Raw genomic sequence first — 11,482 nt, forward strand, 5'->3', positions numbered from 1 at the left:
CGGATTGGAATTTTTCAAAGAGCTGATTATTGTTCATAAAAGAAATTAGTTGCATAAAAACATTTTTTTCTAAAATCTTAGATAAGAAAGGGAGCTTTGAAATAGGTCTGAGGTGAGAGACAAATTAATAATGGCTAAAATATTCAGACCAACCATCTGAAAGACTGATTTTAAAAACCAGGTAGGAATGCAGTCAGAGGAGCAAGTGGAGGATTTAGAAAGTGCAACAGTATGCTCCAGGGTTGAGAGAGTGATTTCAGAGAAATGTGTGAGAGTGGAGGTTGGACAACAGTCGTCCAGAGTCATTCTGCCATCGGTACTGAACTGTTGCCGGATCATAGATATTTTGTCACTGAAGTAGTTTGAAAATTCTTCACATCTCTCTGGAGAGGGGTCATCTGGCTGGTTGGGAGGGGGGGCAATAACAGAGTTTATAGTTTTAAATAGAATTTTAGGGTTTCCTCAGCAATAAGGTTGGCAAAATAGTTGTTCCTTGCCACTTTGACTGAGTGCTGATATTTAGCCATAAGATATTTTAAGGAGACAAGAGAGGCCCCAAGCTTGTCTTTCTTCCATTTCCTCTCTGGATTGTCTCTTAAGAATCCTTAAGTCCTCACTGTTATGATTGGATGTTATTACATGTTTGACCGCTAGGCGGCAGTACTGGTTAGTAGTCAGCTTACCGTACCATATAACGGAGTAGAGCAAGACTGCATGAAGCCACATGTATGTTGTTGAGAACGTGAGACATTAAACTAAGTTACTTGCTATCAACACGGCCTCATCCTTGGAACACGGACATGACATGGTACCAGGAGTAAACTCGAATGAACGACATGGATTTAAAACCACCGGAAAGTTTGAAACTGACGGGGAATGTCGACGAGAACTGGCGCACCTTCAAACAGCAGTTTCACCTTTATGTTGCTGCTATGAGACTCGAGGCAAAGCCGGAAGCAAGAAAGGTAGCGCTGCTGCTAACAATAGCAGGGCCACAGGCCATAGAAGTATTTAACACGTTCGTGTTTGACAGTCCTGAAGATAATGAAAAGTTGGATGTAGTGCTTAGCAAGTTTGATACTCGAGAGGTACGAGAGGTACGTGTTTCGGTCTCGTATACAGCGGCAACATGAGCCCTTCGATAGCTTCCTGACGGACTTGCGGCTAAAGGCGCAGTCCTGCAACTTCGCAGCGCTGACGGACTCCATGATCCGGGACCAGATCGTCTTCGGGGTGGAGGACAAAAAGGTCAGAGAGAGGCTACTACGGGAGATGGAGCTGACGCTGGCAGGAGCCATTAAGATCTGCCAGGCCAGTGAGCTGTCCCAAAGGCACGTGAGGACGTTCAGCGAGATGTCTGCAGTCGCCTCAGCGCAGAGCGACAGCGCGGCAGCGGTTGGAGCAGTGTCGTATCAGCGGAGACGGCGCACACAGACCCGGCCTGCACAGCAGGAGGACGTGATGATAAACTGCAAGCGCTGCGGCTCACAGCACAAGCCTAGACAGTGTCCAGCGTTTGGTAAGCAATGCTCCACTTGCCAAGGCAAGAATCATTTTGCTAAACAATGCTTCTCCAAACGGAAAGAGTGGAAGAAAGGAAAAACTGTAAACTTAATAGACGAGCCTGATCTAAGTGACACGTTCTTTGTTGGAATGGTGAATTGTGAAAGTGAACAAATAAATAAGCCAGACAATGTAAATGATGTCACTACAGAAGATAAGTGGATATCTCCTCTAATGATAAATGGGACTGTAGTCACCATGAGATTGGACACTGGTTCAAAAGCAAATCTCATAAGCATGTGTGATGTGAAGGCAATGAAAAATAAGCCACAAATAAAAAGAAAAGAATCTGGACTGAAAGACTACAATGGGCGGCCAATCAAATGTTTGGGCACATGCAGGTTGAATGTCACAGTTAAAGGAAAAGTGCACCACCTATCCTTCTTTGTTGTGAATGAGGGACGTGAATCACTTCTGGGTGACAGAGCCTGTGAAGAACTGGGGCTTGTGGAAAGAGTGTATCAACTGATATATACTCCAGGTAAACACCTAGTCCTTGCTGATGCCCTATCCAGAGCAACTACAGGCGACAGTGTGAGTGCAACAGACGAGGACATACATGTGAACATGGTGTCGGCTACACTGCCTGTGTCTGACACAAAGTCAAGACAAATAGCGGAGGCTACAGCAAAGGATGCTGAGCTACAGCATGTCATGAAGAACATGGATGAGGGATGGCCAGCTGGTTCGTGTCCACAATTTTACCATGTTAGAGGTGAGCTTAGTACTGTGGATGGTCTGCTGTTGAAAAAGGGCAGGATTGTTATTCCACGGGCTTTGAGAATGGACATGTTGCACAGGATACATGAAGGCCATCTCGGCATCGAAAAGTGCAAAAGGAGGGCGAGAGACACGGTTCGGCCCGGACTGAACAAAGACATTGAAACACTTATAAGTAAATGTGAAACATGCCAGAAACACAGGAACAAGCAGAGCAAAGAGCCTATGGTGGTAGCTGAGGTGCCAACAGCACCATGGTACAAAGTAGGAATGGACTTGTTTCATCTCAGAGGTAAAGACTATTTAGTGGTAATGGATTACTACTCAAACTTCCCTGAGATGGCGCTACTAACAAGGGACTGTTGGTGAGCTCAGTGTAACCTGTGGTGAATCTCAGGTAACTCCCACACCTGCTATGGACTGTAACAAGTTACTTGCTATCAACACGGCCTCATCCTTGGAACACGAACATGACACTCACTCATCCATGGTATGAATGAGGGTTTTGGCCTTTTGAGTCTGAGAGGCGCTATGGAGTCTAAAATGTTCAGGCAGGAGTTGTTAAAAACACTGAGACGTTCTTCAACGGTAAGATTTTGTTGATCAAGATTTAAAAATGAGCTTGAAGCAGTAAAGGCTTGCGAAAAGCGATGAGTGCAGCTGGAATTTAGGGGGCGTGAGCGCATCAGGGTGGTGGGTTTAGGATCAGGGCAGAGAAATGGAACTGTGAAAAACACTGTGTTGTGATCAGACTGTCGTGCTTTAAAATAATGTCTGATAAAAAATCAGAGAATTCCTGTATAAAACCAGAGATAAATTTGGGAGGTCGGTAAATTAAAACACATAAAATAGGTAATTTATTTTTTAAGATGAACCCGAGGCTCTCAAAGGTGGGAAATTGACCTAGAGAGAGTCGGGAACAGCTAAAATCATTTCTATGAACTACCGCAAGCCCCCCTCCACGGCCAGTCAACCTAGGTTGGTGGGGGGATGACTCAATAAGAGGCAAACAATCATCAGTGTTAATCCAGGACTCTGTGACAATAAAAAAGTCAATTTGGTTGGTTGAAATAAAGTCCTGGCAGATAAAAGACTTTGCCAGGGATCTTACATTTAATAGGCAGAAATTAGCTGTTTTAAATTCTGGGGTTGGAGCGATGGTTTGAACAGTAATGAGATTATTTATAAGTGGACTACTACGGGTATATCCAAAAATAGCCTGCTGCCTGTCAGTTATCCTAACAGGAATAGATGAAACTGAGAGGTTTGAGGGTTGAGTCGGGACAGCAGGATTTGTGACAGCATCGGCATCAGCAACAGCAGCAGCAGCAGCAGGACCCGCATTGTCAGGGACAAGGCTATATGAATCGCCAGTGATCTGGGCAGGGGCCTGCTGGAGAGACCATCAATTAAGGTTAAAAGCAATGAGGTTTATGAAGTTCCGGCTAAGTACACCAGTTCCTCTCTTGTTTAGGCGCCGCACCGTGGCTGCCCACTGCTCCTCAGGGATGGGTTAAATGCAGAGAAAGAATTTCACTGTACTAGCTGTATATGTGACAAATAAAGTACCTTTACCTTTACCTTTACCTTTAGATGTAGCCCATCAAGTCCCACCTGGTCCAAAAGGAGTCAAAATGGCTGATAAAACCGAGACCAGTGGCAGTAGAAAAAATTTCCATCCATTGGTGTAGGCTAAAGAGCCGGCTAAAACACTCAGAGCTTTTTGACAGGGAGGGGATGGGGCCAGACAAAATAAACCTTCTCCCCAGGCTTTCAACTGTAGTGGCCAGAGACTGAAGGTCATAGTGAAGCTTACTTGAATGCCTGGACATGACGTAATTTGTGCCAGAGTGTGAAATCACTGTGTGAATTGAGGGATGAAAGTCCAGGAGTACTGGGATTAGTTCAATAAAGTCAGTCGTTTTACCTCCAGAGACAGTAAGTTACTGCACCAGGGAGGTTTACAAATCTCATGATTGAATCGCCTACAATTAAAATCTCCGGTCGGGCTGTACCCAGGTTATCAGTGTAGACGGCAAGTTTTGATCTCAGGTGATGGCCAATAGGCAGCGAGCTGGTCGCGGTCAGGGGGACTGTGTGATTACGCACCTGGTCCAAAACCTGCACAACAACAGGTGACTTTCGTGAAGGAGCAGAGAAACCCGGCGCTGACACGGAGGGCTCCGAGTCAGCGAGTGACCGATGAGGACGTTTGCCATCGGGGGCTGTCGGGGAAGGGGAGCCTGAGGGAGAGGTGGAAGGGACAGGTGCACGGCGCTTTCTTGTCGCAGGCTGGGACACAGTCATTCTGTCAGCCGGCTGAGAGGGGGAGTGATCGGGCAGCTCAGGCTCGGCGAGCGGGGAGAAAAAGTTACTGAGCAGGATGTCAACATCAGGGGGGTCGTAGAGGGGAAGGGAAAGACAGTTGGTGCCTTGCACTATCAAGGTCCAGGTGGGGGAAAGAGGCGAGGACGGGCCGGGGACATCAGGAGGAGCAGCAGATGGAGCAGCGGTCCAAGGCGGCTGGTCGAGAGGAGAGATCAACTCGACAATGTGGTTAAGGTAGGCTGAGTATTAGGAAACTTACGGACAGGGGCCTGAGACAGGCCCGCTGCGGTGATTTCGGCTCAGTAGATTTTGGTTTTTGATGAAGGGTTAGGCCACTGTAGGTAGAAAACTGACAGCTGACAGGTGAGGTGGTCGGCCGGAGCAAGACGTTGATCTGTTAAAATCCGTTAAAATCCTCGCCCGATGGCTGAAATTATTTACCCGGTTAAAGCAGATATCAGTGGAATGTTTTTGTTAATATAAGTCCTAAATAGTCCTATTTTCCGTCAGCAATCACTTACATGAAGTATTTCAGCCTAAACACGAGTCTCTCCGTCACTCTGCTCTGCTGTAACCCGAGGAGAAAATTTTCCTTGTGGGATACAAGTGTTATCCAATGAGGAGAGAGAACGGCATGAAGGGCTGTGTGTGCAGCCAAGGGATGCGCGTGAATGTGGTGACGTAGCACGAGGACCAATTGATGCCTGACAAGGGCGGGGGCTGCTAACTCATGGTGCGTTCAAAGAAACTCGTACTTTGTGTTTTTCCTTCCTGTGAAGTCATACCAGTTCGATCTGGTACGAGTTCACGGGTCGGAAGTTACGAGTGGCCGTTATAGGGAACTTTCACAGACAACAGGATGGTAAAAACACGAGCTACGGGTTACCTGGAACGCTACCAAGTCGTAGTTGTGACTTGAAGCTGTAACTTACGGTTTCAAAAGCCTGCCTTGAACGCAGCATTAGCCGAAACGGCCGTGAAGCTGATATCTGCTTTAAGCGGTGTGGTTTAAGACGTGCAATCTGGAGAACTGTATTGTAAAAATAAGGCTTAAAACAGAGTAAAATCGAGTAAAAGAGTCAGTTTGACGGAAGCTCTTTCACGGGCGACATGGACGCCGACGCATGCGCACACCCAGGTAAAAAAGTAATATACTTTAATGTACTAAAAATGTACTTAATTTTCTGAAAGTACATTTCTAGCACATTTTGACTTTATGTGTTAAAATAAAGTAAACCAAAAATATATTATAAATGTATTAATTAAAAATATATTATTCCCTCAGTAGTACTTCAGTTTACTTAGATAAAGTACACTATTTAGTACTAATACTTGAATTCATATTAAGTATATTCATATAAAATATACTAACACTGAAATATATATAAGTGTTTGATTAGTATATTTATTTATTATGTACTTCGAATGTGTTAAATATAAGTTTAATGTCAGTGTATTTGCAGCTACTTTTATCAAGTGCACTTTTAGCACCCTTTCAATAAGTTCACTTTTATAACACTTTTTTCATATCATTGTTAGCACAGCAGTGTTAAAGTGCACTTAAAATAAGTATATTTATAATTGAATACTACTTCAGTGGTAAATTAGTGTATTCTTCATAAGTACACTATAAACCAGAACAAATTCATCAGTATGTAGCCATTTCTTTTAGTGTGCTAAGATCAGTTTAAAATAATGTACAATAACAGTTAATTTCTGCAGCTGACCTTTTCTCTTCAACCTTTTAAAATAATGTATTTTACCAGCAAAATGCAACAATGTTGTTATGTAACAATACCTTTTCTAATTGAAAAAAATCCTCACTTTTCTATTTCAGTTTTAAAATGTTAGCAATTAGTGTTATAAAGTATTTGGATTACTTCAACACCACCGTTGTTTTTATGCAATATTTAAAAATCCATCCATTCTCCAAATGTAATGGTGAATTTTGAATAAACATGAACATCAACAACAGAGCACCTTTCAATTGACCATGTGCTTTTATATAATGCAGTAGTCACCAGTATTTCTAAAAAAAAAACAGTACAACCTTGTGTATTTCTTATCATCACATGGAAAGTACTTATTCCAAAGCTTGGATTGTTTCACTTACATTTGACAGCAATCAGAAAACACATTACACTTATGAACATATTAAGATGTGTAGATAACAGGAAATTTGCTTTGCTGCTTGACAGAAAAATTAATCTTTTGAAAGTCTTTGATTTTGCATGAAAACAGTCTGTTAAAGTTCAACATTTTGAGGCCAGGTACAGTGCCTTGCAAAAGTATTCACCCCTACGATTTTGTTTGTATTTTGTTATACCACAACTGTTATACTATAACTGTTTAACAGCACAGTCTTTGTGTGTGCTTGCCCATGTATGCCTTATAATTTTTACAGATTTAATACTCTGAAGTTGCCATTTTTGGACATTGTCCACTAGTGTTAAGACACACCAAGAATACACACTGATATGTAATCCCAATTTCTTACAATTTGGCAGTGGTTTCAGCAATTTTTCTCAAACTTCCCCACTAACTATTTAATCTCTCTCTACATTATTTGGTAGAGGAATAACATATTGTTTGTCTCTTGATCGGATCAAAACACATTTCCTGTGGAACAGGTCAGTGGGCACCGCATAAACATTCCTAGATTCTGACACCTCAGACATAAAAGTGGAAGCAATGTTCAGTTGACTATCCTTGCAGAGCTGTCCATCAGTCTTCACAAGCTCCTTTACCAACATACAGTGCAATGACAAATCACCTGCTCTGAATACTGACATGCAAAGAATTCTACATAATCTTCCATTCTGTAACTCCACTGTTGAGTTGATCCTTTTTTTTAGACTTCTGTTACTGCTGGAATGATACAGTACGCCTTTTACAATGAAACGGTGATAACAAACACAGTGTTCGACTGTAACACTTAGCAAGTCTTTGATAGCAAGTTTTTCTAATGCTGACAGTTTGTGATGACAGGGATTACCAAAAACCCTGACATTTTCATTCAGGCTAGATGAATTTGAACTTGATACATTGCTGTTTAGGAGATGTGAAAAAATGCACTTCACCCCTTCATTAGCATCTACCATGTACTTTTCGGCTTTTTGTGTTAGACTCCTCCAGCAAAGAAATCTTTTAACTATTTGTTCTGGAACATGTGTTGTCCCATGGAAGTACTGTAACAAAGTGCCATTAAATGATTCAAAAGAAAAGGTTGACGTGGCCCACAAAGGGCCCCAGTTCCTAACACTTGCCGCAAGGTGTGTCAGAAGATGGACATTAAATGTCATATTTGCTGCACCATATAACTTCTCAAACTGCAGTGAGAACTTCTTGAGAGCTCTTTCAGCTACTTCAATATCACAGCGTTTCACCTTTTCTCCCAAAAGAATGTGCATTGCGAACACAAACAGAAAAAGGTGGTTCCAGAACTTCTTTAGTAAGACCCCATTCAGTAAAGGCAGGGCATAGAATAACAGGAATGACCTCCACTCTGATGCTTTCCAATATTTTCTGTCTGCCACAGATCGTGGTACTCTTGTTATCTCAACAGGGGGTTGAATTGCAATGAGCTCTTTGTCAATGCGGTCTGATTTTGCTCCTAAGTACCACTCTTTGTCATGATTTCTTGAGTCAAACCACAGTTTTGCTAATTGTCTTGTCACACCAAGGCAGACACAATGCTGATACTCTGGAACAAATCCATTTATCATTTGAAACTTTGTGAGTTTCATTAATGGTGAAGGTCCCTTCACTCCCATTACAGGACGGTCTGGTGTTGCAGCCATTGCATGATCAAAATGCTTAGCTTCAGTTCTAAGATGTGGTTTTGGGCCTTTGTTTGTGTAAGGACCACCACCAACATGGTAACAAAAATCACATCCATAAAAGCCATTAAACTGTTTGGTGTTTCTTAGAAGTGGGCGAGCAACTGAATCTGAACTGCATATCAGAGCATACACTTTGGAGACATGTTGTACATTTTCTGAGTCCTTCCATTTAATGCCATTTTGTTCTAAAATTTGCAGTTCATCAACAAATGGCTTCACAAATGTTAAGATGTTTGGCTTCTTCTCGCCAAACCAGAGACAAGGAAGACAGATATTTGCCTTGCGTTCTTTAGGTTCGAGTTCTATAACCTGACACTGAATGGGCCAGATTTGATACTTTGAACTCCTGAAAACTGGAATTCCATCACAGTTCCAAATTAAAGTTATGTCATCCTCACCTAATTCACCTGATTCTTTGAGTTTCTGGTACTCTTCTCCACACTGTATATCTGAAATGACATCTGCACATTGCCAGTCTTTTTTTAAACTTTGGTTTCGTTCAAGCAATGTTTTGATTTGTGAAGCCAAACTAAGCACTAGAAAGAAACACCCACTTTTGAGACAGCTCTCTGAATCAGTTACTGCATTGCAAGCACCACACTGTAGTTCACTGGTATTATTTACCCCTAAGTAGTTTTCGCATGCTGGACAGTAAAAATGGGGGACATAATTTCCATATTGTCCGTAAGCTTTGTGAAAAAGGTATGTGGTTACTGGTACCATTCCAGGGAAATGTTCATTGACAATCTTCAGTAGATGTTCCAGTGCCACACCTGTCACATTGTGCCTTAGTACATAAGACATCAGTAAGATTAAACTTTGCCCCTTTGTCAGTGGAGCTCCAGGATACGCTGGATCATCTCCATCCAACAAAAATGTCTCTGCCTGTGAAGACATAAAAAAAGACAAAATAGAAAACTGTTACATTCATCTGCATTAAAAGAGATTGCTTGCCGATTTACAGAGAAAACATACTGTACAATAATACATGTTAATAACCTGTTGGTTTGGTGTCTCTTGCTGATCAGGTGGAGTAGCAGGCACATTGCATCCTGGTTGCTTCTCTAACATGTCCTGGCAAAATATAAATGGAAGCATAAATATTTTCATTTTCATTTCTTTTATAGTTTTGACATATAAAACAATACTAGTGTTCCAAAAGATAAGTGGTAACTACGACAAGTCATCTGGTAGTTTTTACATTTAGAGAATTTACCATGTTGCCTTCTGGAGTTGTTAGCAGAGAGTTATGCAAATGGAATACATACTAGCTTCATATAAAACTGATGTGATTTCAGGGGAAAGGATGAATGTAGTGCCTACTGTATATTCAGTAAATATACAAATTGTGTAACTCCTTGCCCAAACCTAGAAAACAAATGAACTCTATTAACAAATCAGAAACAAGAATACTGAAAAGCACTAATCCTTGGGTGGATGCAAGACAGGGCATCTGTTTCTATCAAGACAGTGAGTTCAAACATTAAGCCAAAACTGCATAATAATGCTTAATAAAAAACAAAATTGTTGTATTGGAATAAAACATCAGATTTAAGTCACATTAAGCAGGTTAAGCCACATATGCATTATATGTGCAGTGAAGATCGAACAGATGGATAATATCCAGGAAAATGGTGACTACAGCTACAAAGCTACAGCTTCACATTAAGGGAACGTATAGCACAGCCATCAAGTGCCAATGTAGGCTATAAGTCAGCCACTTGTTAGAAACTTTGTTAGCCTCATGTGGAACTACTAATTTGCTTGAATTACAATGTAAATTAAACATGAATGAATAATGCAATCATACTTTGAAATAGTTGTAGTTCTAATTCTGTGACCAAATGAGACCTTGCTGGTGTTCACTTTCAATACATGTTTATTATTGGTAGCCTATATTATTATTACGTCAGTTTAAAAAAATAAAAACTACTCTATTCACATTTTCTGTATTGATTAAAGGGGTTGTTTTTAGCATAAAAATGAAACTAGTAACTTGTAAGTTGTAACTATAGTACCTGTGCTTCTGGTCCGATTTGCATATCTTGTTGATCCCCGCAGTGTGAGTAGGTGGAGGGTGGCAATTCTAGCACTGGGTGGGTCTTTCTGGAGACTCCCTCTCCGGCAGGCTGCATATACATGGAAATTCTCAAGTGAAGTATTAATGACAATAATACATGTTTGTGTCTCATTTTAAGGAAATACACTGTAGTGGCTAGGGCAATCATTATTTTCATCACGTTTAATTTAATTGAAATGACAATTATACAGAAACTATATAGTATAACACAGCAATTAATATCAACAATTTCAATTGCTAGTATTTTAATACCTCTGATGAATCTCTGTTTGGTCTGTCCTGAAGCAGGTGCTCTCTTATCCACCTTTTTCCGAACGTCAAAAACGTAGCCTGTTTTGCCGGTTTTGGAATGTTATGTTTACGTTTCCATGGTTTCAGTAGCAGCGGTAAATGCATGGATTTTTATTTTTTTTTCCCCCAATGAAAATCTGTAAAACGCATGGATCATCGCAGCAGCTTTTAACAGTGGATATCACACAAATTGACATCTGTGTTAAAAGCCAGCGTTAATAGATCCATGCGTTTACCGCAACTATGACAACGCCTGAAAACCATGGAAACGTAAACGTAAAATTCCACCAAACCGGCAAACCGGAAGCCAGTTTTGACCATAGACCAGAGCAGCTTTTTTATGCAAATGAGAATGACCGATGCATTCTGGGTAATTTAGGGGCAGCTACCGGCATTTTTACATTGCATTCAGTGGCTTTTTGTGTTTTGATGGAGCGTAGACTAACTAACAATTAATCTAAATGTTTTATTTTTTGTTTCTTTTGTAGCACTATGTCTCATAATTATTTTGACACCCTCTTTGAAACCCACCGTTCACGCTATCTTGAAAAATTACAATTAATGAATCTAGCGGTATGCTCATTTAGCCTCCCACAGTGATCAATGACCCCACAAAGTGGCCAGAAATGTCTTATCCAGACATCTACACGTATTTGGT

General features: G+C 41.2%; 1 long non-coding RNA gene across 1 annotated transcript; it reads right to left on the reverse strand.

The window, feature by feature from the left end:
- Positions 1-7,396: 7,396 nt before the first annotated feature.
- On the reverse strand, positions 7,397-10,584 carry LOC310999372. The gene is made up of 3 exons (XR_014596043.1): positions 10,472-10,584; positions 9,453-9,527; positions 7,397-9,338 (listed from the first exon to the last, which is right to left on the reverse strand). It is a non-coding gene; the product is annotated as an uncharacterized lncRNA (long non-coding RNA).
- Positions 10,585-11,482: the final 898 nt, after the last annotated feature.

Source organism: Trachurus trachurus (assembly GCF_905171665.1).
Source record: "Trachurus trachurus genome assembly, chromosome: 16".
Lineage (NCBI taxonomy): Eukaryota > Metazoa > Chordata > Actinopteri > Carangiformes > Carangidae > Trachurus > Trachurus trachurus.